Here is a 21,625-nt window from a genome sequence, read left to right on the forward strand (position 1 = left end):
GCAATAAGTATAATATTGCTGATCACGAGCAGCAGCACGAAGCACAGAACCATCAAGAAGAGAGATGTGATTTTCATTGAGGCCCAAGTACCGCTTGTGGAAACATGGATGGCCAGAAGAAAAATCAGGGAACCTATCGACATTGGAGAGCGTCGCCCGGAGATCAATATCTCCTTCGGATGGCAACTGAAGGCACTAGCAACCTCACAGTGAAACTGCTAAATCTTGCTGTGTTTATACGGGATTCTACTCACAATGAGCGTGGTATCCACCTTCGTACACACATTTCCTGCGCTTTATCTGCTGAGCTGCTGAATACCCACTCTTTCAGCGCACTTCTCCTTGTCTACTGTACATGAAAAATTCATCAACTCAATCTCATACGGATATTTCCTGTTTCGTTTGTTCTGTACATAGACATACATACGCTCTCGCTTGCTTTCATTATAAAAGGCCAGGTTCGCATTTTGTTAATAATAATATTATTGTTCTGACGGTGGGTGACTGGCTCGAAGCGTCAATGATTCTTTGGACATCATTAGAAAAAGAATTTTCATCCAGCGCATGGGCCAAGAGTGAATTGCAACTAAATAGAGCGGTTGTCAGTTGAAAAAACCCTATATTTAAGTACAATATTATTGTGCAAAACATGGTTCCACTGCTGTTCCTTGGCTAGAGATTACCCGTACCGGCACGCACGCTATGCGGTGTGAGTGAAGCCTCTTCAAGCTGCTCGATCCTGGGCCATTACGGAGCGCTCATCTAGATGGTGATGAGTGCGGAAAGGCCTGGCGCATTCCTGTGTGACACGATGCAGAACACCCAGCAGTGTGGTGCGAGGTCACCCTCTCCTTCCGCGTAGGCCAAAGATAATGAGCACGATGGCAAAACGGGCCAAGCCGCGGGAGCGAGGTGCTTAGTGAAATAGACTGTTGTTGATGATATCCGTCCTGAAATGGAACTGGATTAATTCATTGACGATCACCACGAGATCATTACAGTATCACTCATGGATCTCTCGCGGGCCTTAAACACCCCTGTACTTCCCTAAAGATATCGGACGAATAAGTACCGCACGATACCCGTGATATCGAGATTACATAAACAAGAGTGTGCAACTCCGCATCTCTCCTGTACAATTTGCAAATACTCTGGCCCACTGCGGAATTTTTTGTTGACGTCACCTTTTTTCACAGAGCATGCACATTTTGCCGAAGAGTCGTGTGAGAGCGCGTGCTGGGCACCGACCTTGTAATGTACTAAAGCCCGGCCAAGTGCACGAGGAAAAACTTACCAAGACTCGCAGCGTGTGCGTCATAGAAAAGATTACGTCGACAAAACATTCCGTCTTGGGCCAACCCGTCCGCAGGTTGCACACTCTCGTTTATCTACTCTTGGTGACACGGAAAAGGCCAACATCAGCTCGGAGACCGTGAATATTGAGAGAGTCCTTGCAATTCTTCTTCTCTGGCTATCACTTTCTTACAACTGATCTGATTGTGCCAATAATTTCATACATCCTGGTTAATCTTGATATCGCCATCTTTGTTTATGAAAGACGACCCGGCCCTGCACCACTAGGGTAGTGGAACGCTGGACGGCTACGGAGCTAAGAACATTTTTAAAAAAAGGAACTTGAAAACACCAACATACCTCATATTTCGTGTCAGGTGTAGCCGACGATGTTCCAGTGGATAGTTTAGTGGTGGTGCGGGGTGCCGGGATCACTACATCGTCGTAATTGGGAATTGGAGAAGAGTTCGACGAGGATGCCTCAGCGTTGCTGGCTGCAGCGGTTGACTCCTTCATCAAACACACAACAACACGGACTAATCCAGAGGAAATGCTGGTAAATGGGACGGGGGGGGGGGGGGGGGAGATAGAACAGAAAATGATTCGCCAGTGCATGTACCTGAAATGAAGCAGTGTTTGCCGTCGCTGTAACGGATGACCTGGAAGGGCACCTTATTGACAGGTAGAGCAGGTTTGTGGCTGTGTCATGGTGGTCGCTTTCCAACAGCTCACCAGTTGCTTCCAGTCGTCGTGACGTAAAAACATACATAAACACACACAAACACACACACACACGTGTACAAGCACACATGCACACACACGTAAACACACTCGAACACACCCTGTGAGGCTATGTCAATCATCTCTTTCTTGTTTTATTTTATTTCACTTTCTCGTGGCTCTCTCTGTCTCTCTCTCTCTATCTCCCCCCCCCCCCCTCCCTCCCCCCCCCTCTCTCTCTCTTTCTCACTTTATCTCCCTCCCTCCCTAGCTGCATTCCTATCGATGCCTGGTCGTAGGCTATGATTCCGAGACCTCCGGTCGGATGAGCCTCGCCAATTACATCGGCACATCGCCCCTACTCCCCTTTGTCTTGTTGTCCAGTGTCATTTCAGTTGTCCTCTTCCCCTGATTATTAGTAAGGCTGTGTTTGCTAGTAAAAATAACAAAACAAAAAACATACAATCAACCTTCCGTGCACACCCACACACAAGTGGACATTGAAACTGGCGTGTGTATGAACACAGATATGCGCACAACACACATACGGACAAAGTATATTGTTGTGAAAACGTTCCTCCACTGCATACATATTCCTTGAACACAGCAGGTATTCAAGAGCAGCAACAAAAGAGTAAGGAGATACCCCCCCCCCCCTCTCTCCCTCTATCTCTCGCTCTCTCTCTCTCTCTCTCTCTCTCTCTCTCTCTCTCTCTCTCTCTCTCTCTCTTTCTCTCACTCACTCACTCACTCTCTCTCTCTCTCTATGACTCTCTCTCTCATAGTATACTTTTATGTATGTACTCAATATCAGGAAACTTAGCTATTTCGACATACTTGGGTCATGTCAGCACAGCTCAGAGTCAGTTACGTAATCAACCGTAATGCAGTCCAGTGACCAGCAAACCAGTATTAAACCAGCAGAAAGCATCACAGCATCAGTGCACTCTAGTAATTGTGTGAATCATAGCTACCCGGTATACATATGTTACTATTGTATCCGTGCAGGTTAGGGCTGCGAGGAGTACTTAGTGTCCTAGTAATTCAATAAGAACACAATTTCAGTACAACCGATTCTCCTTTGCTGTTGAAAAGTCTGGGTTGGAACCGACAGTTGGTTTGTGTATATTATACACGCCTATGTGCATACTATGTAGCATGCTCCTCTTCGTGGGTTGAACACTTTTGAAAGTCAACAGCAACTCCATTTTGTATATGCATGCATATTGCTAAGTGCATTCTTCAAGTCTTACAAGTTCTCTGAGCTACGACATTGACTCCACCCTTCCGATAACGTATCACCAGCACCACACAGACTATGAGAAAGAGTGCAGCCAGTATTGCCACTCCAGTGCCAATACCTGCATACAAACCAAACATGCGGCCCTTTGCTGGTGGGGCGGGAATATTGGTTGACACTGCGGCAAAATGAGTACATGGTGACAAGAGAGTGACAAAGCAGAATATGTTAGAAGTTGTACAGATGTATTAGAGTTATATGGTGAGTCATGTTCTGTGTGGCTTCATTGAACGTTCATGTCTAGTGGACCGATAATTATTAACAGTATTGTTGTCTAGTGGTCGTTTCATGACTACTTCATCCATTGTTTCATCTCACTGTCATCACCACTAGGAGATTTGAAACTCAATAATTATAGAAGAAATGTGCGTCGGTCGCATATGCATGGTGACTACTAAGGCTAAGTATGTTTGAAAAAACAATACAGCATAATCTGTTGTATGTTCATGAAGACCTCTCTCACACTCACTGGTCCTGGGATATGTGGACATCCATAGACTGCAAGGCACATCATCCTATCATGAACACACTGAATACTTACAAGGCATGCTGGTCATCATAGTTACAGTGGTAGTGGGTCTTGGGTGAACTCTGTATAGAACAGGTATACTTAGTACTGTAGAGTTGTGTGGAGACAGGGCAAACTCGTACAGGCCATCCTTGAACTGGACTGACTCATTGAACACACTGTAACTACAGATGTTTGACTGGTTTGCATTAGTGATATATATACACTCGATTTGGTGCGGCCTAAACCAGAGGCTTAAGTTGATCAGGAAGTTGCGCAGATGGGCTGTCGGCACAAGAACATCATTCGCGCTGCCTTTCAAGGTGAGGAATTGTGAGTGATTTTTGGCCAGCTCTGCAGCAGCAGTGTCAGCTGTAGTACGAGAGAAAAAATTGAATGGAGAGAGAGAGAGAGAGAGAGATAGAGAGAGAGAAAACGAGAGAGATACCCATAAAGAAGAAGAGAAAGACAGATGACCAATCGAATAGCGTTTCTGCATCCCCTTAAGGACCAGATGGACCTTAAATTAAGCAACTCCAAGGAAAGATGAGAGTTAAAGAGTTTGTAGTTTTCGAAAAAAGTACAGATTAGTAGCAAGACTATCGAACCTGAACCAGGTCCCGTGGCCTGATTTGCTTAGTGTGACACTTTGTTCATCTCTTTCCTTCATGCGCCCTTAGAACAAAGCAACATTTGCAATCCAACTTTAACATGCAGCAAGTAAAGAAGACCCGTTCTATTTTATTCAAGTTGTTTGTTTGTTGCAAAGTCAAAATTATTATATTCCGTATCTCAATATAGTGACTGGCAGTAAAGCAACTTTACTCCGCAGTACCTGACTACAGCAGAGAACTCTGTCTTCGGTAATCACACAATCGCGACGGCAAGACTTAATAAGCATGCGCGTTTTCTTACCTTGCTGAAGAGAAGTGGAGAACGTGTAGATGATCCGGCCAGCAGATCTGATGGCAAATCTCCCTTCAGGTAAGGAGAGATTATCCAGCTGGTAAAGTGTATTCTGTGTGTACACACTGTCTACTTTCCACTCTGATTCTAACCAGCTAAACACAGTGATGTTTGAACTCACTGCTGCTTGTCCAGTAGAACTTAGTAGCTCGACAATGGACTCACCTGTACATAGGGAAGTGCAGCACATTACACTCAGTCATATCATGGTAAGGTGAATATGAACTTTACATGATAGTTTTATATCGTGACGTCACATCCAGACCGACTTAGAACATAACAGATTACATGCGACTACAGTTTACGATGCCGGAATACATACAAAAATTAGCTGAATGATCACGGCAGTGAGGTGGGGAATGGACGGTTGGGTGGTAGAGGGGGGAGGAGCACAGTGGGCCGCATTAATGTCACGGCAAGAACTATCTTTCCATTCCTTTGGACCAAGGGAATGGAAAGATTCGTACAAAGGTGGTACGTCATCACTCCATGGTGAGATAGCGTGTGAACTGCCTCCAGTGTAGGGCAGAATCTAGCATTATCAACAAATAAACTCAAAGGGCCCACATCCTAATTGCTGCACGTCTTCCCTGCAGCAGACAGCACAACAAGCTTACAACTGAGTATGGACAACAGTACAGTTATATGGAACTGGTTATCCGCGTACAGGATCATGTGTAATGGACCATGCGAAATGCTATGACAAAGATTGCAGACAATAACCGTATAGAACATAGCAAGTCTAATATGATGCACACCGCACTGGTTACATAGCTTGCTGGTCTGATCAACGAGATTCACAATAATGTGCCGACTTTTGAGACTGGAAGTATCTGAGAATCTGCTTGATATTTTTCGCAATGGTGGATACGAAGCGACCTAGTCGTTATAATTTTGACGGCTTCAAGTAGATATCTCTGTCACCAGAGCACAGCAGCCCCGATGTAAGTGCCACGAAAAATTCCGCACTGTCCCGTTAGGGATAGGATGAAATGACACGTTTTCTATGACTTTTTAAGAAGAAAAGAAGACCATTACCAGGAATATGACTGTTTCCAATTTATGATGTTTTCACGTCAGTCGTAACACGCACAAATCTAGCCATGAAGGTATACATGACCAGTGTGAGTAACATCTACTCTTGAAGTACTATGGTCTAGAATAGAACATAGGTATTTATATCCAGGGCAATGGTAGAGTGTGTGTTGTAAGATGTGGGGATGTCACACTGGAGTATATCACTTACATCTGTGTGCGAATGTACGGATATAACCGGGTTTGCACACACACCGGTCTTCATTTCGTACGGCCACCAAGTTGTCACTGTCGTTGCAGTACCCTGAAGCATTAAACACAGGTACGCATCACACTGAAAAATCTTTCACATAAAAAAGAACAGACCGAATTCGGATAAATCAAAATTGCCAAAGAGAAGTGTTGAACAACGTTTCCGATAAATTGAGAGCGAATTCCTAGTGAGCAATCTTCAGTGTACTGTTTTGTTTGCGACATACGTAGATTTTAAGCTCAGACAGCAGAACGAGCAGTTGCGGTTTCGTAACTCCTAGTTTCACGAAATTAATCGATCATCAGACGAAAATAGATTTTATGCTCATGCGCTCGGTATGCATCTCAGCTGTGGATTTATCGAAAAACACCGAAAAATGATGAAGATTGCCCGCTGAAATCCCCGCTCGAACCTTCGATCATATGTGATCGAGAGTCGTACAATTGTACGTAAAGGGTTAAAAGTGAATACTGAAACACATCACATTGTACAAGTGGTGAGGCTTCCTGCAGCTTCATTGATAGAAAGAGGTTTTTTGAGTAGACTCGCTCTTTCTTATCCACTCCGCAAATATCGAACTCATTTGCTTATCAGTTGTGTTTTAGCATTGAAAAGAGAAACGCAGTACTTCATACTAGCTCTCTCTCCAGAGCTAGTTCTGAAGGAGAAGAGCTGAATGAGCCCGCCACATCATGCAAACGTGCGCTTTAAATAACTGGGTTACAGCTCGTGGCGGTCATTGAATAGAGGATCGAACAGGCCCAGGCTTGTTATGTACACCACCCCTTAGATTAAAATGTGTGAGCGTGAAAATTCAACCTTAGGCTTAAAAGAGAGAGAGAGAGAGAGAGAGAGAGAGAGAGAGAGAGAGAGAGAGAGAGAGAGAGAGGAGAGAGAGGGGGAGGGAGAGATAGATAGATAGATAGAGAGAGAGAGAGAGAGAGAGAGAGAGAGAGAGAGAGAGAGAGAGAGAGAGAGAGAGAGAGAGAGAGAGAGAGAGAGAGAGAGAGAGAGAGAGAGAGAGAGAGAGAGAGAGAGAGAGAGAGGAGGGAGAGGGAGAGAGACAGACAGACAGACAGACAGACAGACAGACAGACAGACAGACAGACAGACAGACAGACAGACAGACAGACAGACATACAGACAGAGACAGAGAGGGACAAACAGAGGGATAGAGAGATAGAGGGAGTGGGTAGATAAATAGAGATAGATGGATGAACGGAGACTCAGAGAGGGAGAGATAGATAGAGATAGATAGATGGACAGAGAGATAGATATGTAGAGATAGAGAGAGAGAGGAGAGGGATAATAAGAGGGAGAAAGTTACTTTTCTGGGAAAACATAAGGAGTTTTGTTAAGGTTTTGGTTTACTTTCTCTTCTATAAACATTGTTGTTGCAATGTGCTTTTTTCAATACATTTTGCTGTTCTCTTTTAGAATTTTTGCTTTCCCTGCATTCATACCATCAGTGGTTTGTGCGGTCAATAAAACACCTTTTAGTAGGTAGCACGCAAAAAGCTTAGAGGATGAGGACAAGTTTCATTGGGAACATGGAAGAACGGCGCATCTCACCTTCCCAGGACTAAGACCATTCACTTCAGCACCCCGAGAATTACATATTGTGATTTGAAGATAATTTTCTCTTGAGACCATGGTTTGACTTTTACGAAAATAGAGAAGTAAACTTACGAGACACGCAGACGGTCGGTCTGGCTGCGGTGCAGGAGTCTCGAATTACTGCCGACCTTGATGGCAAATACACCTCGCAATCAGCTGACCCGTTCGTGACGCTGGTGTAGAGGGGTATGGTGGTGACGTTGTTGTCTCTCAGCACCTGAGACGAATTCAGGAGCTGAGAGACGCAGCTGAGCTGAGGCATGTCTGTTGACAACAGCCAACCATCATACTGTTGGCGACACGTCCAGTTTGCTTTGGCAGCTGAAAACACGATGCTGTGGTACGTCAATATGTACGGTTCGCACACGATGGCTGGTTTCCTAATAGCTACACGACAATACAACAGGAGAAAAAATACTATCCTGCCATGTTTCTGCGCTTCACCTTAACCCTTTGAAAGCCGCCCATACTGGAATGCGCATAAAAGAATAATGATTTCTTATGAGAGTGTCATCATACATGTTGCACCCAGTAACAGTACAATTTATCACAGGTGACACTCACTGTTCCCAATTCTCTGCAGATAGAAGTGAATTTCAGTGGCTATGTAGAAGCAGCTACCTAATGCAAAACACAATTTTGACTCGGCGCCCTCAAGAATGAATGTACTGAAATTGATGTTTGGCCAATTTTAAAATTTCAACCTGTAATGATTTTTCAAAGAAGTGTCAGCACCGAGTCAAGTAAAACCAATTTTGTAACCGGACATTTTCGTTCTCTTCTCATCTCGGGTGGTTACTGTTACAGGGAATAATGAAAAATGTCAAAAACACAGAAACTTATGAATAGGCGACCCGGAAATAATAACCGCATTATAGCAATAAAAATGTTTTAAAATAGGATTAGTGAAGCGGACATTACGCAAAGAACAGAGAGAATTTGGTGAATAAATTGTCCTGATCGATTTTCTTGAGAATATCATCATAGAAAAGTCGTTTCACAACAGAAGCTATGCAGGGGAACAAAACAACTTATACGTCCAGGGGAGAGTGCGAAGTCCAAACGTGATCTTCACTAATACTATTAATCGCTACAGCAACTTAAAGACCTCAAGCAAAAGAATAGATCCTCAATAATTTACTGTATTGGTACAAACCATAAAATTATCTTACCCTTATTGCGTCCGCAGACGACTGCACCGATGAACGAGCAAAGTCTGGGTTCCGGCGGTGATGAGCTCCCAAGAAACGCATTCGTGCAATTGACGGGAGTGCGTCTGATGTCAATGACACTGTCCGACAATTGCAAGTTATTTGCCACATCACGGTAGTGAAGTCCATCCAGAAATCTGGTGTAGCTGGTATGGACTTCTGCAAGATCAAGCAACGACAGTAAACTTGACTTGCATGCCGTGATCTGGGGGAAGCTGACGAGATGGCTGCCTTGACGTTGGCAGAACTGCTCGCCAGCAACCCACGTTTCCTGGTTGTTGGTGACATAAACTTCATCACCGCCGTCTCCACAGCTGAGCCACGTGTTCACTGCAAAAAAACACACAGGGAGAAAAATGAATACTTGATATAAGGGAAAACTGCTTGTCCATCTTTACAGTATGTACGTTAACTACAGTGGGTGAACGCTAAGACAGTAAGTGAGCCAGGGCGCCGGTCCAGGTCATTCAACCGGATTTCAATGTCCAGAACATCATAATCACGACACAACTTTCATTTTTTCACTTTCCTTTGGGTTGTTGGTTCAACATTGGACAGTCAATTTTATCCATTTTTCTAAAGTAAAATATTCGACGACGAGACAACGATTTTAATATCGCAATAAGGAGGACGAGACAACGATTTTAATATCGCAATAAGGACGACGAGAGAACGATTTTAATATCGCAATAAGGACGAGGAGACAACGATTTTAATATCGCAATAAGGACGACGAGACAACGATTTTAATATCGCAATAAGGACGAGGAGACAACGATTTTAATATCGCAATAAGGACGACGAGATGAAGAGACATTAACTAAATAAACGCTTTTTTCTTCGAATTTGCGACTTCCGCGGTATTATTCCTGAAGTTGGTTGTTCCAACGAGTAGGCCTGGGCGGATAATGCTAGTTATTTTGCGGGATAATGCTAATGGCAATGCCAGAAAAACTGTATCATAATGCTACTTATAAAGCTGCTATTCCTCTGTAATGCCAGCAATTCACCAGTAGTAAGTATGGAAAAATGGTTTGATTTGGGCAGTATTGTGCACGTTTCGTAGTTCTACATAGACGGCATGGAAAATGCTAGAAAATCATGATCATAATGCTAATTTTATGCTGCTATTGCTCCGTAATGCCCACAAAACCGCAATAGTATCCATGGAAAATGGCTTAGTTTGGCCGCCCTCCCGCCATAGCCAATGCACTAATGCTACATGACTCTACAAACATCAGCTGCTCCCACCCCACATTTGACTTGTAGTGGTCAAAACTTCCATAGTTGAGTATAATGCCACTTTTGTGGAAATGTACTGTTATAATGCTAGCATAATGCTCGTTGCAAATCGCACACTATAATGCTACTTATAATGCTAGCATTATCCGCCCAGGAGTACCAACGAGGAACACACGCTTCCTGCCAAACTTGACACTTGACTGACTCACGACTGTCATCCGGAGCACACAAGGAGCACGCCACACCTTCCACTCGGCAAACCAAGAAAGCACCACTCCCTGCTGAGTACATTCTCAATGGCGGAGTCAATGCATTCCTTCATTATTTTTGTGTTCTTTTACTCTGTGAAGCATGCAGGAAATTCTATAGAAGACATTGAAATTCGTGGAGAAGTCAAGCGGTCACGGGGGGCGCTGGCCTTGCACTCGCCAGCACAGCGGATAGCCGGATACCTTATCCAGTGTGTACTTGAACTACAGCGCATGTACCCGCTATGAGCAGCAAGGGCACGGGCCCCCGGACAACCCTTTGGATTTAGATATCCACGACTGTAGAACAATGTGTAGAGTAAGGTTGTGTTTGGTTGGTCACATTCCACAATGGGAATCACGGGGAATCACTGGGAAGCATTCTTGCCCGTTTGTTTGGTCAAACCAATCCGTGAGGTTGGTCCCATTCCAGAATGGGAATCGCTGAGAATGATTCTTTTGAATAATGATCATTTCACCTCACATGCTGGAATGAGCATTCTCATTCAGGAATCAAAAATGATAATGGTCGCCACGAGCCAAACAATGTAGCGTCAGGTTCAAGTGCCTCAAATCATGCACTCAGACGTATGTACCTTGACTCTCTCAAGGAAACTAGTGTTGGGTAAAAGAGAAGAGTGACTCCGTTCCACAACAACATCATGGAATTGTTATGTCAAGTGATTCCTAATTGATTCTGGCGCGTTTGTTTGGTCAGGTGATTCTTACCCATTCCCATTCCAGAATGGCTGTCATCTACATTCTGAAAATGCCCAACCAAAAGCAACCTAAGACTCCTTCCTTTTGCGGAAATTTATTTTGGTTTAAGGCACGAGGTTGACGGGTATTTTGAAGATTATTCCACTTGCCATGAGGATACAATCATGTATATGTAGGCACGCTGGAAAACGGATGTTTGGATGTAGGGCCATCTTACCTGGTAAATAATTTGTCCTATTTGAAGCCTGCCGTAACCATGACAGCAAGTAACAGTGATGACCTGGCCGACGTCACCAGCAACAGCTAAGTGGTCAGGAAAAGAAATCGTTGACTTGACGAATCTCCATCGTAGTTGACTACTACAACTTAGTACAAGACGTTGATTTATTAATCTAGCACAGAATTCTGACTACTGGTAATGGTACTTGACACACAACTAACACACCGGGTCCTTCCATTTCACCACCGATGCACTGGCAATAGTACTACTACTACTTAGCCGCCACCAGAAGAAGCTCGGTAACGGTGCCTGGGGCCAAAACAAGCTTGATTTGGGGACATGATACAAAGTAGAAGCTGACACAGACTCAGTGACCGTTTTCGATTCTTTGCTAGCTCTCAAACTCAAAGTCAAAGTCAAAAAACGCCAGAGGCGAAGCCACCGCTGCATAATTGTTTCCATGACAATAAAATGGCAACCATTGGTTCGTTTCCATGCCAATGGCAACCACTCTTCACACACAGCGCAGTTGTTTCGGTGAACAAGACAAGAGTGAAGCCTTTTGAAGAGTGAAGTACGTCATGTACATCTAAAGTTTTCTTGTACTGCGCGAGTCTTTGTTCGGTGGAGGTGTTGTTGCCCGTTATCGCTGAGCCTACTTGTACAAGCGCTCACCGGAAAGAGGATGATAATAAGATATACAATTCTGTCATCGAGGAGGAGAGTGCGGCGCTTTATGTGCGGTTACTGGTTAGTGGTTTGTGGGGCAGAAGGTTTGAACGTGATTTACCGTGATTTACACAGGTTTTTAATCCGCACGCACGCACGCACGCTCCAACCGATCTGCAACACGCACCACGATCTAACGGCGTCAGGAGATAGAAAGGGGAGGGAGAGAGAGAGTGAGAACGGTGGAGCATTAGACGTTCGTGCAGGCTGTGCTGCCGGCGAGCGGTGGCATGGGAGGAGCAGCTGCGGCACTGTATCACTGAATCGCGTCTATCGAGAGCTTGTGAGAGGAGAATGGAACAGTACTACCACATGATAATCATAAATACGATGTCGTGTAGTTTGTCATTTGCTCTGTTGCCCTGATGATTGTATGAGGTGTGCGCGGGGCTCATGGGGTCTTTTCGAGGGCGATGGGTTCGGCATCCGGAGTCTGCTGAGCTGGTTGTTGCCGAATTTATGTCGTACCTTTCTCTCCGATTGTTAATTCGTTCGAACTTGACTTGTACTTACCGGTACATATACTTCCTATTGACTGTTTTCTCATTTTCTCAAGTACAGCTTTATCGAGCCACACTTTATATTCTATTGCCATCATAATATTGGGCATCAATGCCCGTTTGGTTTGCGATGTAAAATAAAACTTCAAACAAAAAAACCTGAAGTAGTTAGTCAAACTTACATACCTGTACCACAGGAACGTCACTAGTTTCAGGAAAAAAAATTATTTTAGCTCCTGAAGCGAAGGGAGGTGAGTAAATGAGAAGTAAAAATTGTACTTTCAAGGCACGTTCCTAAACACCTGGGGGCTGTGCTTGCACCAGGCACCTCCAACCACGACATTTTAATTTTTTATTACCCTTTAAAACAATGTTTTCATCAGTTGTAGTCGTCGGTGTGCTGAGTCGGATGGTCTTGGTCCGAGGAAGCTGAGATGCTCCCTTACTCTTTTATCCCCAAACGAACTCGTGCAATTCCACCGAAACTGGGTGACTGCGCCCTACTAGATGGGGATTTGTATGCAAAATGTCACTAATATCGCCGTTTCCTTCTAATAAAAGCATGGATGATCGCGATTAGGCTATATGTGGTAGTCTTTTGGACGCTCAGTCGCCTGGTGTTGGTCCGAAAAGGTTGAGATGCAGCGTTCGGTCCTTATTCTCAATCGAACCCTGTTGAATAAGCGATCACGTGCTTGGGTGTACACCAGTTGCTTGGGCACCATGATTGGCCCTGCAGGCTACAACTTTCACACCAAGGTTCAAATCGAAGGTTGAAAGGTTCAACTCGAGTGACAGCAACGCTGTAGGGTGTACTTCCCTTTTAACAATAGCTCTCTCTCTCTCTATCTATCTCTCTATCTCTATCTCTCTCTCTCTCTCTCTCTCTCTCTCTCTCTCTCTCTCTCTCTCTCTCTCTCTCTCTATCATACATGTACATAATCTCTCACGTGCCAGTGGGTTTCATACTGGGATACGGAATGACAATCCTTTCAACTACACAAAAAAAACTGCAAGAACACTTCAAGTGCACGTGACAAACACGCAGCACTACCTCCCCTTGGTCTGTAATAGATTGAACCTAAGCTATATGTACGTATGTCACAGCTAGTACTAGTACTAGTAGCCTACAACACAATACTTAGTGACAAGTGAGTCCAGTGACCTCTTCGCATGTCTACCTCCCTCGCCGCCCTCGTCTACGCACAAACAAATTAAACGCATAACCACTATGATCCATAATGGCACGACATCAAGATGCTAGTACCCAACAGAACTTCAACAAATCAAATTCCAGCTACCATTAGTACTTGTAAGAAAATTAAATCGCAACTAACTGCGAAGTAGAAATTTCGTGAGCACTGTCTGTGCTGGTGCACTGCTCACGACCCTAGTGGCATTTCAGACACGCATGGGCTACATGACTTACGGCCTTGTCCACGGCTCTCAGCGGCGAAAAGAAGGAGAAAGGTGAACGCCAGTGCAAGCAGCACGGGCACAACAACCAATCTAGCCTGTGCCAAAACAAACACAGGAAACTATCAATGATGTTTGCTTTCACGAGCATCCGTCACACACAAACCTTCAAACGATCTGTGCATTCGTCCGAGAAACAGTCCTAGTGTCTGTGTAGGTTGATTCACGATGACACCTTGACCTTCTTTTGTCAAAGCTCAGCCCATAGTCATACACGTATGTGTGTTCCAGAGTAGTTTTAGTTTTCGTTCAACAACGATCATCCCATCTTGCCAACCACTGGCACTACCATCCCCACCACTTCTCGCACATATTCGGGAATATAGTGGACTTTCGTATAAAAAAATTTTTTAAATCAAATATAGACTGTATGCGTCCCGTATAGTGTAGAGTTGCACAGCACGCTATGATCGAGTCACGCATCTACAACTGTTACCAACCACCTACCCACATTTTGCTAGTTCAGCATGAACAGATTTGACCAAAGAATAAAGTATTAGAGCGCTACGTGGTTCATAGGCACCACAGGGCAATTGGTCTCATGCAGGTCTGTGCCTTTATGTAGGCAAAGTGCCGAACAGAATATCGTCTATGACAGAAATCAACATGATAGACAGCGCGCAAGGTTTGTCTTACCATATTGGAAGTTGACTTGCAACGCTGATTGGAAGCACACACGCCAGCAGCAGGCAATGCACGTCTGTGTATATGAGCACTCTCATCGACTAAGCAACATTATACTTTTCCGAAGAAAATGGAAATCTTGTGAAGGCACAGAGCATTTTCTGGCAGAACAGATGGAGTACCTTTCTCGCTTGAGAAGTGTGACACACGCTCACGCATAAGTGCATTCAATCCATTTTGAAGAGGTTCCATGCGTGGGAAAGCATGCCTATACATGTATTGCATAGCAACTGTAGCGTCGCATTGCTACCATAGAGATAGCGTGCTTCGGAAACATTACGAGTGCCGTGATTCGAGAATATAAAAATATTAATCAACCGGGAAATTAGGTAGGGCGAACGGCAGCTGCTATGGGGTGGATTGAGAATCTATGGTGGATTGAGAATCCATGGTGGATTGAGAATCCATGGTGGATTGAGAATCCATGGTGGATTGAGAATCCATGGTGGATTGAGAATCCATGGTGGATTGAGAATCCATGGTGGATTGAGAATCCATGATGAAGAAGAAAGTATACAAGCTGTAGCATGTAAATGTAAATGTAAATGTAAATGTAAATGTAAATGTACATAAATGCCTCTTTTAAAATACCACCCACACAACCATTATAATGTGATGCTGTACAGCATGGTCGGTGGCATATTGGATGGAAGACGGGGCAAGGCAGAATTACAATGTAACTCCTCCAACCAAGGGTGTCGGAATCGTCTTTATTATAACTTGTTGGAGGTTGTGGCAGTGCAATATCTGCCATGCTGCCCCCGCCGGACAGCTTGCCGGCTAACCATTTCCAAGGAGGGGTCATTCGGAGACACAGAGCACAATCCATTGTATTGAAACTCTTTGGTGCCTGCTCCTTTTCCTTTCATAACCTTTCCTCCCCGTATAATGTATGGGGCACACTAGTACTAGTACATGTGCGTAATTCTCATGAGTCAGTATCTATGAACTGGGGTAACAAACTTCATGTATGTCACGTCTCCGAGGTGTGCGAAACCAGCTTCTTGATCACTATCCATGGGCGATGAGGATGATCAGCTGTGCTCACTAGCCTGACTTTCTCACACAGACTGCTGAATGGGGAATAAGCCTCTTACACGGGTAATCACAGAACATTATACCACTCGCCTGATACAACAACTAAAGAAAAAGCAAAAACAATTATTATTGGACTTGGAGAGCCGAGGATTAATATAATTATTAAAATTATTACGAAGTAGTGGTTTCGTATAGTTGTGCCCAGCGCGGGCTTGCGACTAGTTGGTTTGGAGGTGACAGCGTTGCGAATGACCGAGGCTCCTCAACGTCTGGTCTCACCGTCCAGGAGCGACACTGACTCACGCTGCTATCTGGTGTTCACGAGGTGTTTGTCGCGCTGGAAATGGAGCGTCTCTGTAAGTTTGTATCCCTGGTGATGTTTGTGCCTGGAGAGCACTATATAACTGGTGCTCTTCAGGCACAATCTTCCTCAGCCTACTCAAGCTCAACTGATGAGGGGTGAATTCCCCGAAACACTGTGTATTGAGCAGGGAGTGGTGCTTTCTTGCAGGTTTGCCGAGTCGAAGGTTCGATGGACTTCTCGTGTGCTCTGGATGGCAGTCGTGAGTCAGTCAAGTGTCAAGTAAAGTCGGCGGAATAGCGCGAGCTCCGGTGTGGGGAGCAAACCCTTTCTTATTAAAATTATTATATCGACAACCTTACACACACCATCTTCAATCCAAGTGGTCTCTTCGCTGCAAATCACAATAATTCTCAATCAAATGTTCGCCCAGGATCCATCATCAGGATTGAGGAGAAAAGCAAGTGAGGTGAACTTATAACAGGCAACACAAAGTAAAACGAAACCACACCATACGTGATAATATTGCACCATCTTTTCGGCACAGGCTGATGATGGCTCCTGGCCGAAATTTTGATTGAGAATTATTGTAATTGGCAACGAATAGACCACTTGCATTGAAGATGGTGTGTGTAAGGTTTTCCATTTAATGAGGTGGCTGCAGTGGAGCTTGCACATATTTAAAAACATATATTTTTGAAGAAAAATAAAAAGAAACTTGACAATCTGCACACAATGCCATTTATGATATTCATGCCTCTGTTAGACAGAGCATACACAGCGCTTAATACCTGGACTTTACGCTGCTCACACACTTCTCAACACCCGGATTTCCACTGCAGTGCAGTTGTCTTTGCACGTGCTTTGCTCATTGTTGTACTGTAGCCTGATCTAGACTTGTACACTGTACTTCCAAGTACATTTTTGGAGTGAAAGAGACCATTGGTCGGGGGAGCGCACTTCACCTCACCGGCACAGCTCAATAGCACCTACACTCCCTTTCTAGTCTCCTATGTTCTCTTGATATTGTTGTTGTTGTTGTTGTTGTTGTTGTTTTTCTCTTCCATTCTATGTAGGCATGTGCACTTTCATAACAATAAAAATAATAAATAAAGAAAAAAATAAAATAAAGTCATGTGCAAGAAAGATCACAGAGAGCTCAGTACCCAGGGGTAGAGCTCTCTTACGTGAAGGTTAGAAAGGTCAATTGCAAGTAAGAGTGATACACAGAGTAGTCATCCTGCAGGCTGCTGGCAATCTGATGATCACACCGCTTGATCAACGGACGTGTAACCAATCATTCTAACTTTTGTGTCATACCGTTCATATTGAATTCTGTGTTCAAAGTTGTACCATGAACGTTCCAATTGCACACATTTTTCATCAAAATGCACTTCCTCGAAATCTGCTTGATTCCTTTATCCACGTACAAAACTAACTACTTGCATGAACCGAGAAAGTGAAGATCTGCTCTACATGTGCACCACGAAGACCACGCGTGGTACTAGCAGGGAGTAGTATAATACCGGTATTTTACTACTCTCTGGTTACTTGTGTGCGCACAATATGGGTCTTTCTAGCAGCAACGGATACCTCACTTGCACTGCAGACTGTCGATAGTGTTGAGTTGACTCTCTGTTTGACACGTGTACGCATGGCATGTGACAGGCAGTGTTGTGCGTGTTGCTGTGCGGTCAGATTGGCAACAATCCAGCACAGGCTCCAACAACTCTAGCAAAACCAGCGTACGTTTACTGAAGTCTCCCCGAGGTCGCTACCACCGTGCTGCACAGACCTCGTGCAGCATTCAAATCTACAGTCTCAGCTTACAGGCTACAGGTTCGATGTAGCTGCAGTGTACCAACTGCTTTGTGTGTATTGCATTCATTGTATTTGTGATGCAGAACAGAACAGAACAACAAGGACAATCAAGGCTTTTTTGCTGCTACTTCAAGTTTCATGCTCTCGCTATCATCAGGCCACAGTTGTGATACCTGTATTGGCTGTAATGCTGTTTTAGTTGTATTGGCTGTAATGCTGTTTTAGTTGTGTGTTTTTTTTATCTACCGGCTCTTCAAAATTGAAGACACTAAAGTCAGCAATAGACTGTATTGGTGATTCGTCCGTCATGATCTGATCACAGATCAGCAAAACGGAGGGAGAATGATGAAGGACAACAAGAAGCAGAAATATTGATAGCAAGGAGACTGTTTATACTCAGGGAAATGGAGCGTGAACTGATTATCGTGAAAACTGAGCTTTCTCTACGAATTCGAGAAGGCACTATTATATCTGACACAACCCGAATATACACTTTAATCCAAGCGAAAGCATTTCGTTAAGAAGTTAACCCAAAGTTGTCCAGCTTCCGTCCGTGTTTGTTGGATTGAGGTTTAAAACCTACTTTTAAATTCAAACTAATCAGGGTTTGGGGCATGCTTCGCCATGCATTCTGCTATGGTCTACGTATTCTTTCTTTGCGATACTGGAGAACATGTGACATGCTATGTTTGGCCTTTCCACAACTGCATTATGGCAAGGAGAGTTTATTGCACGATCCATGCGAATTCTGACACCGTCTGACGTAGAGTTGGCTTCGTTTAGTTTAGTTTGTTATTATGTCAGTTAGTTACCTAAACAGTACACAGTACAAACATCTAGGGTCTTGAAGAAAAGCGGAAAGGCAAAACAGGGCAGAAAGGAAGATGTTATGTTACGTTGTGTTATCTCTATTTTAAGTACTTCACCATAACCCCCATAGGTACAGGCATCGCTGAATTGTTGTTGTGGATCATGACCGATGCCACAGCTACTAGCCTATGATGAACAATGTACGTGAAGGAAAGGAAGCCCTGCCCTAGCTCTCCCGCGCTTCCCTTACTTTTCAGTTCCCCTTTCATTCTTTTCTTTCTCCCCTCTAGCTCTATTACCGCCATGGCTGGCTATCGCCCACATCACCTTTTCATTGGCTAGTTCCATGTGATTGTGAACCAATAAATGAATAAAATAAATAAATGAAAACAGGAGAGATTGTTTTACTGGTCAGATTCCTTGTCAATGCCGAGGGGACGAATGAAAAATAAAAGTAAAACTATGCTGGAAGAATGATTTTAAAACTGTAAAAAAAAAAGGGCACACTACCAGCCTGTAAAGATCAAAGGCGCAGATGTAGCTCCTAAAGCGGTGAGAAGTGAGTAGATCAGCGCACCAGCAAAGTGGTCAAAGACATCCCATTCGCTGCATCCCTGTTTCTCTCGTGTCAGCCTGTCAGACCAAGAGTTCCCAATTAACTGTGAGTTAGCACGGCTGGATAAAATTCTTCTACCTCCAAGCCGTTGACCTTTGCAGAATGATGGCCTTCCTAGACGGATGCTGAAACTCTAACTGAGTCTCAAGCGAACGGTGAATTTTAGGGTGAAACATTTACTTCAGTAATTATTAGGCCGCGGTCGCACCTCTCTATCTCTCTCTCTCTCTCCCTCTCTCTCTCTCCCTCTCTCTCTCTCCCTCTCTCTCTCTCTCCCTCTCTCTCTCCCTCCCCCCCTCCTCTCTCCTCTCTTCTCTCTCTCTCTCTCTCTCTCTCTTCTCTCTCTCTCTCTCTCTCTCTCTCTCTCTCTCTCTCTCTCTCTCTCCTCTCTCTCTCTCTCTCTCTCTCTCTCTCTATCTATCTCTATCTATCTATCTATCTATCTACATGTATTTATCTATCTATCTCTCCCTCTCACCCATCCCAGTATAAGGTCATCATCATCACCATTGAAGGAGCACTTTGCACAATGGGCTTGCATATTGGACCGAACAGCATGACTCCATGCGGGAAAAATCCAAGTATACATGGAGGCTTGGGAAGTCACCCACTAATGTGCCCCTTCCGTCTATACTGCAAAAGCCAACTATGATCTCTTTGGTTCTTTCCATCCTGCCGTCTCACGCAGCAATCATGAACAGACTCTTTGAAGACTCTTTGCAGACTCCTTCCATACATTGCTTTGCTGGGGAAAGATGAGAACGGGAACAGTCTGAAGACGAAATTGACTCTCACTACCAGAATTCGCTTTCTTTCTCTCATTCTCTTTCGTTCTCTTTCGTTCGCTTCTTCTTCTTTCTTTCTCCCCCCCCCCTCCCTGTCTCTCTCTCCATGTCTCTCTCTCTCTCTTTCTCTCTTTCTGTCTCTGTCTCTCTCTCTCTCTCTCTCTCTCTCTCTCTCTCTCTCTCTCTCTCTCTCTCTCTCTCTCTCTCTCTCTCTCTCTCCTCCTTCTTCTCCCGCCCCCCCCCCCCCCCATCTCCCGATAATTATTAGCTCCCCGTTTTCTTTCGACGCGTTTGCTGTGCAGTGAAGCCGAGACCCTAGGTCGGTGGAGCACATCAGACTCCATCAACACGTCCACGATTCATGGTGCGATGCTGCACCGCTGCTTTGCATGTCATGATTGGAAGCTGTGGCCTTAGTAAGCAAAACACACACACACATGCACTTTTTTGGCGGCGCTGCCAAAGCGTAATTTATGGCTCGGCCGTTGCCTCGGCAACGGCTTTGGTGGAAAGTTTGGATTTCGCTCCGCCAAAAAAATGCGAGCGGAACCTCCGCTTTGGCGAAACGTGCATGGTGGTGGCTTTGGTGTGCTACTTCTGCCGAGTTCTGGCACTGAGTTCTGGTGTTGTTTGTACATGTGTGTACGTGCTGCATTTGCATTCCCTCCGCCAAAGCGAAGCGTTGCGGAACACAGTACAATGTATATGTGACCGCTGCATCGTGTGTTCTGCAAGAGCGGCTGCTGTAGTTACGCTTTTCGCCTCCGCAAAAAAGAGGTGCAAACTTTTCATGTGAGATCGCTAGGCTTTCCCCAAATCGGCCCGTTTTTTCGCCTATTCGGCTTTTTGCTTAGCTCAAAAATACATCAGATTCGGCTGTAAAATCAGCTGATTGTTCGAAAATCAGCTGCAAAATTGGAATAACTTGGAAAATCAATGGAAAATCAGCTAAAAGATATTTTAGCATATTGGCTTCAAAATTGGTGAGATATTGGAAATACAGCTCTGCTAAATGGAACTGGCCACAACTGTACGTACCTCGTTGTAGCGTAGTATTTTACCAGGAACGATCCTCCTAATGGCTAATGTTTGTTTGAGAGGGGATCAAAGGACGCGAGTCACACGACCTCAACACATTAGTACTACAGTGGTCCCTCTATAATCCGGCACCATTTGTGCCACGAAAATCTGCTGGATTAGGGAGGGTGCTGGATTAACAAATCTGATTTACTGCTGCAATGTACATGAAGAGGAGATTTTGGCTACTGAAAATTGTGCTGGTTTATCGAGGGTGCTGGATTATAAAGTGCCGGATTAGAGAGGGACGACTGTACAAGTACTGAAGTAGAGAGCTCGTGCGGCCATGCTTGCAGCAACATTATCATTCGCTCGTAAACGCACTTTGCAACATTTGCTAGATTTTCGGAGACTCTCAAAGGAACCCTCCATAATCGGCGAAAATCTTAGCGATTTTTCGATAAGTCTCGTTTTCGGCGAATTTTTCGGCTGGCCGATTTGGTTCCCTGAAAGCC

The 21,625-nt window shown here is 44.5% G+C and overlaps 1 long non-coding RNA gene across 1 annotated transcript; it reads right to left on the reverse strand.

The window, feature by feature from the left end:
- Positions 1-3,276: 3,276 nt before the first annotated feature.
- Positions 3,277-4,946, reverse strand: LOC135825650 (uncharacterized). Its single transcript, XR_010555099.1, has 3 exons — positions 4,737-4,946; positions 3,855-4,193; positions 3,277-3,431 (listed from the first exon to the last, which is right to left on the reverse strand). It is a non-coding gene; the product is annotated as an uncharacterized LOC135825650 (long non-coding RNA).
- Between the last annotated feature and the right edge of the window lie 16,679 nt (positions 4,947-21,625).

The sequence above is a fragment of the Sycon ciliatum genome, chromosome 10 (genome assembly GCF_964019385.1).
Source record: "Sycon ciliatum chromosome 10, ocSycCili1.1, whole genome shotgun sequence".
Taxonomy (NCBI): domain Eukaryota; kingdom Metazoa; phylum Porifera; class Calcarea; order Leucosolenida; family Sycettidae; genus Sycon; species Sycon ciliatum.